This window comes from Mastomys coucha, chromosome X (genome assembly GCF_008632895.1).
Source record: "Mastomys coucha isolate ucsf_1 chromosome X, UCSF_Mcou_1, whole genome shotgun sequence".
NCBI classification, from domain to species: domain Eukaryota; kingdom Metazoa; phylum Chordata; class Mammalia; order Rodentia; family Muridae; genus Mastomys; species Mastomys coucha.
The window spans coordinates 146,581,029-146,588,096 of record NC_045030.1 but is presented as its reverse complement, the minus strand read 5'-3'; positions in this window follow the sequence as shown (position 1 = coordinate 146,588,096).

Below are 7,068 nucleotides of genomic sequence, written 5' to 3'. Positions count from 1 at the left end.
TGACGGGAGGAATTTCTTTTCTGGTCCAGTCTATTTGGAGTTCTGTAGGCTTCTTGTACGTTCATGGGTATCTCTTTCTTTAGGTTAGGGAAGTTTTTCAGTTTCTGTTGTTATATCTGCCTTTTCATTCCCGATTTTGTTAATTTGGATACTGTCTCTGTGCCCACTTGTTAGTCTGGCTAAGGGTTTATCTATCTTGTTCATTTTCTCAAAGAACCAGCTCCTGGTTTTGTTGATTCTTTGTATAGCTCTTTTTGTTTGTATTTGGTTGATTTCAATGCTGAGTTTGATTATTTCCACTCCTGTTGGGTGTATTTGCTTCTTTTTGTTCTAGACTTTTCAGGTATGCTGTTAAGCTCGTGGTGTATGCTCTCTCCAGCTTCTTTTTGGAGGCACTCAGAGCTAAGTGCTTTCCTCTTAGAACTGCTTTCATTGTGTCCCATAACTTTGGGTATGTTGTACCTTCATTTTCATTAAATTCTAAAAGGTCTTTAATTTCTTTCTTTCTTCCTTGAACAAGTTATTAAGTAGAGCATTGTTCAGCTTCCATGTGTATGTTGGCTTCCTGTTGTTTTTGTTGTTATTGAATGCCAGCCTTAATCCATTGTGATTTGATAGAATGCATGGGATTCTCTCAATCTTCTTGTATCTGGTAAGGTCTGTTCTGTGACCAGATATGTGGTCTAGTTTGGAGAAGGTACCATGAGGTGCTGAGAAGACCGTATATTCTTTTGTTTTAGGATGAAATGTTCTGCAAATATCTGTTAAATCCATTTGGTTAATGACTTCTGTTAGTTTCCCTGTGTCTCTGTTTAGCTTCTGTTTCCAAGATCTGTCTATTGATGAATAGTGGCATGTTGAAGTCTCCCACTATATTGGTGTGAGATTCAATGTTTACTTTGTGCTTTAGTAAAGTTTCTTTTATGGATGTGGGTGCCCTTGCATTTGGGAATAGATGTTCAGAATTAAGAGATTTTCCTTTGATGAGTATGAAGTGTCCTTCCTTATTTTTTTTTTGATAATTTTGGTTGAACTTCCATTTTATTTCATATTAGAATGTCAACTCCAGCTTGTTTCTTGGGAGTATTTGCTTGGAAAATTGTTTTCCAGCCTTTAACTCTGAGGTAGTGTCTGTCTTTGCCACTGAGGTGTGTTTCCTATATGTAGCCAAATGATGGGTTAGATTTACCTATCCAATCCCTTTGTTTCTGGTTTTTACTGGGGAATTGAGTTTATTGGTGTTAAGAGATATTAAGGAATAGTGATTATTGCCTCATGTTATTTTTGTTGTTAGAGGTAGATTGATGTTTAAGTGGCTATCTTCTTTTATATTTGTTGAAAGATTACTTTCTTGCTTCTTCTAGGGTTTAGTTTTGCTCCTTATGTTGATGTTTTTATTCTATTAACCTTTGTGGGGCTGGATTTGTGGAAAGATATTGTGTAAAATTGGTTTTGTCATGGAATATCTTGACTTCTCCATCTATGGTAATTGGGAGTTCTGCTGGGTATAATAGTCTGGCCTGTCATTTTTCTTCTCTTAGGGTCTGTAAGACATTTGCCCATGGTCTTCTAGTTTTTAGAGTCTCTGTCGAAATGTTTATAATTCTGATAGGTGTGCCTTTACATGTTACTTGACCTTTTCCCCTTATTGCTTCCAATATTCTTTCTGTGTTTTGTGAGTTTGGTGTTTTGACTATTATGAAACAGGAGGAATTTCTTTTCTGGTCCAATGTATTTGGAGTTCTGTAGACTTCTTGGATGTTTATGGGCATCTCTTTCCTTAGGTTAGGGGAGTTTTCTTCAATAATTTTGTTGAAGATATTTACTGGCCCTTTAATTTGGGAATATTTGCTCTCTTCTATACTTATTATTCTTAGGTTTGATCTCCTCATTGTGTCTTGGATTTGCTAGATGCTTTGGGTTCAGAGGGTTTTGCTTTTTTTTTTTTAATTTACTTTGACTGTTGTGTCAATGTTTCCTATGGTGTCTTCTGCACCTGAGATTCTCTCTTCTATCTCCTATATTCTGTTGGTGATACTTGAGTCTATGACTCCTGATCTCTTTCCTAGGGTTTCTAACTCCAGGGCTGTCTTCCTTTTTTATTTCATTATTTTTTTTCTATTTCTAATTTTTAGATACTGGTTGGTTTTGTTCATTTCCTTCACCTATATGTGTTTTCCTGTAATTCTTTAAGTGATTTTTTATGTTTCCTCTTTAGGGCTTCTGGCTGTTTACCTCTGACCTTCTGTATTTCTTTAAGGGAGTTATTTATATCTTTCTTAAAGTCCTCCATCATCATCATGAGATGTGATTTTATATCAGAGTCTTGCTTTTCTGTTGTCTTGGGATATCTGTGTTTTGCTGTAGTGGGAGAACTGGTGGCATATGATGGTGCCAAGTAGTCTTGGTTTCTGTTTCTTGTGTTCTTGCCCTTTCCTCTTGCCATCTGGTTATCTCTAGTATTATATGGTGTTACTGTCTCTGACTGTAGCTTGTCCCTCCTGCAAGCTTGTGTGTCAGCACTCATGGGAGACCATTCCTTTCTGGGTGGAATTTGGGTATGGAGAGCTGTGGCACAGTGTAACCTGCATAGCACAGACAGAAACCAGAAGGATACTATCTCTGGATGTTCTTTGATTCCTATGTCTGGATGGCTCAGGGTGGGTCCCCCTTGGGCCAGGAATTTGATCAGAACTGATGGTCTCACCTGTGCTAACAGGTGTGTCAACACTGGATGTCATTGTTTTTAACACCTGAGTAATACTCTGCTGTGTAAATTTATCACATTTTCTTCATCCATTCTTCTACTTAAGACAATCTAGGTTGTTTCTAGTTTCTGGATATTACTAAGAGAGCAGCAATGAACACTACTGAACATATTTCTCAAAGAAAGCAAGTAGTATGAAAAGCAGCAATATTGATTTCCATAGCGGTGGTAGAAGTTGTACTACCACCAGCAAGGGAGGAGTTTTTCCCTTGCTCCACATTCTCACCAGTATGGTCTGTCACATGTGTTTTTTTATCTTAGCCATACTGACAGGTGTGCAATGGAATCTCAAAGTAATATTGATTTGAATTTCCCTAATGTCTAAGAATATTAAACATTTTCTCAAATGCTTCTCAACCATTAGAGATTTCTCTATTGAGAAATCCCTGTGTGAATCTATATCTCATTTTCAAGTGGATTATTTTGTTTGTTGATGTAAAGATTCTTAAGTTTTTAATATATTATGGATGTTAGACCATTGTCAGATGTATGGTTGATGAAGACCTTTTCTTATTCTGTTGGTTACTACATTGTCTCATTAACACTGTCCTTTGCCTTTCAGAAGCTTCTCAGTTTCATGAGGGGGTTGTTGTTGGTGCCAGTTACTCTGATAACCAACCCACCTCAAAACACAAGAAAGAAAAATTCAAAGCTGTTTCCTTATGAACATGGATGAAAAATACTCAATGAAGTACTTGCAATAAAGTCCAAGAACCTATAAAATCATAACATCTAGAAATAGAGACATTTTGTCTTGTTCTTTTTCCAATATGTATACTTTTGATCTACTTCAATTGTCTTATTGCTTTAGTTAGAACTCCAATTGCTATATTGAAAAAGGTCATCAACCTGTTTGGTTGTGCTTTCCTGTAATTCTTTAAGGGATTATTGTGTTTCCTCTTTAAGGGCTTTTACTTGTTTATTCATGTTCTCCTGTAATTCTTTAAGGGATTTTTGTGTTTCCTCTTTAAGAACTTCTATTTGTTTAGTTGTGTTCTCCTGTAGTTCTTTAAGGGGTTTTGTGATTCCTCTTTAAGGGATTGTACCTGTTTACCTGTATTCTCCTGTATTTCTTTAAGGGAGTTATTCATGTCCTTCTTAAATTCTTCTATCACCATCATGAGATATGATTTTAGATCCAAATCTTGCTTTTCCAGTGTTTTGGGATATCCAGGCCTTACTGTGGTGGGAGAAATAGGCTCTGATGAAGCCAAATAGTCTTGGTTTCTGTTGGTAAGATTCTTGTGTTTGCCTTTCTCCATCTGTTGATCTCTGGTGTTAGATGTTCTTGCTGTCTCTGGCTGTAGATTGTTCCTCCTGTGGGTCTGTAAGCCTGTGTCAGCGCTTCTGGGGGATCAGCTCTCCTTTGGTAAGACTGGTGCACAGAGGATGGCTGTGGATCAACCATACCTCCTGTGTCCTGCGTTCAGAGCAAACCCTGGAGACAGGCTCTACACATGCCGGAAAGGTGGAGAGAAGGCTGTGGATCTGCAATCCCTCCTAGGTGTAGACAGATGTAGAAAGGATCCTGTCCCAGCTTCCCGAATACTTCTGATGTCTGTGCATCCCAGCTGGTCTTACCTTAGAAAGTCACTGGTGAGAAAATGGTGATCTAACCCGAGCCCCTGGATCAGGGCACTCCCTGGATACAAGCTCTCCATTTACAGGGAAAGGGGCAGAGAGTGTTGTGGATTGGCTATACTTCCTAGGACTTGATGGAGGTAGAAAGTATCCTGTTTCATCTGCCCTGCCACTTCTGAGGCCTGTGCCTTCTGGCTGGTCCCACCTTAGAAAGTCCAGGAACCAAAGTTAAATCAAGATCAGATAAATGATCTAAACAGTCCCACATCTGCTAATGAAATAGAAGAGTCATTAATAGTCTCCCAACCAAAAAAAAAAAAAAAAAAAAAAAAAAAAAACCAATACCAGATGGGTTTAGTGCAGAGCTTTATCAGATCTTCAAAGAAGACCTAATACCAATACTACTCCTCAAACTATTCCACAAAATAGAAACAGAAGGTACTCTACCCTATTCATTCTGTGTAGTCACAATTGCTCTAATACCTAAACCACACAAAGACCTAACAAAGAAAACTTCAGACTATTTTCCCTTATGAATATTGATGCAAAAATACTCAATAAAATTCTAGCAAGCCAAATCCAAGAACACATCAAAACAATCATCCATCATGATAAAGTAGGCTTAATCCCAGGGATGCAGGGATGGTTCAATATACAGAAAACCATCAATGAAATTCATAATATAAACAAACTCAAAGAAATAAAACATATGATCATCTCTTTAGATGCTAAGAAAGCATTTGACAAAATCCAACATCCCTTCATGATAAAAGTCTTGGAAAGATCAGCATTTCAAGGCCCATATGTAAATATAGTAAAAGCAATATACAGAAAACCATTAGACAACATCAAACTAAATGGAGAAAAACTTGAAGCAATCCCACTAACATTAGGGAGTAGACAAGGCTGCCCACTCTCTCCCTACCTATTCAATATTGTTCTTGAAGTCATACCCAGAGCAATTAGACAACAAAAGGAGATCAAAGGGATACGAATTGGAAAGGAAGAAGTCAAATGATCACTATTTGCTGATGATCTGATAGTATACTTAAGTGACCCCCAAAATTCCACCAGAGAGCTCCTAAACTTGATAAACTAAACAACTTCAGCATAGTAGCTGGATATAAAATTAACTCAAGCAAATCAGAGGCCTTCCTATACACAAAGGATAAACAGGCTGAGAAAGAAATTAGGGAAACAACATCCTTCACAATAGTCACAAATAATATAAAATACCTTCATGTGACTCTAACTAAGCAAGTGAAAGAATTTCAAGTCTCTGAAGAAGGAAATCAAAGAAGACCTCAGAAGGTGGAAAGATCTCTCATGCTCATGGACTAGCAGGATAAATATAGTAAAAATGGCCATCTTGCTTAAAGCAATCTAAAGATTCAATGCAATCCCCTTCAAAATTCCAACTCAATCCTTCACAGACTTAGAACAGTTTGCAAATTCATCTGCAATAACAAAAAAACCTAGGATAGCAAAAACTAGTCTCAAGAATTTAAGATCTTCTGGTGGAAACACCATCCCAGACCTTAATCTGTACTACAGAACAATTGTGATAAAAACTACATGGTATTGGTACAGTGACAGGCAGGTAGATAAATGGAATAGAACTGAAGAACCAGAAATGAACCCACACATCTATGGTCACTTGATCTTTGACAAAGGAGCTAAAACTATCCAATGGAAAAAAGACAGCATTTTCAACAAATGGTGCTGACTTAACTGGAGGTCAGCGTGTACAAGAATGCAAATTGATCCATTCCTATCTCCTATTCCTATCTCCTTGTATAAAGCTCAAGTCCAAGTGGATCAATAACTTCCTCATAAAACCAGATACACTGAAACTAATAGAAAAGAAAGTGGGGAAGAGCCTCGAGCACATGAGCACAGGGGAAAATTTCCTGAACAGAATACCAATAGCTTATGCTCTAAGATCAAGAATTGACAAATGGGACCTCATAAAATTACAAAGTTTCTGTAAGGCAAAAGACACTGTCAATAAGATAAAACAGCAACCAACAAATTGTGAAAAGATGTTTACCAGTCCTATATCTGATAGAGGGCTAATATCCAGTGTATACAGAAAACTCAAGAAGTTAGACTCCAGAAAACCAAACGACACTCTTAAAAAATGGGGTACAGACCTAAACAAAGAATTCTCAACTGAGGAATACATAATGACTGAGAAGCACCTAAAGAAATGTTCAGTATCCTTAGTCATCAGGGAAATGCAAATCAAAACAACCCTGAAATTCCACCTCAAATCAATCAGAATGGCTTGGATAAAAAACTCAGGTGACAGCAGATGCTGGAGAGGTTGTGAAGAAAGACGAACACTCCTTCATTGCTGGTGGGATTGCAAGCTCGTACAACCACTCTAGAAATCAGTTTGGTGGTTCCTCTGGAAATTGGACATAGTACTACCAGAGTAACCAGCTATTCCACTCCTAGGCATAAACCCAGAAGATGCTCCAACATGTAATAAGGACACACACTCCACTATGTTCATACCAGCCTTATTTATAATAGCCAGAAACTGGAAACAGCCCAGATGTCCCTCAATAGAGGAATGGATACAGAAATTGTGGTACATCTACACAATGGAGTACTACTCAGCTATTAAAAACAATAAATTTATGAAATTCTTAGGGAAATGGATGGATCTGGAGAATATCATCCTGAATGAGGTAACCCAATCACAAAAGAACATA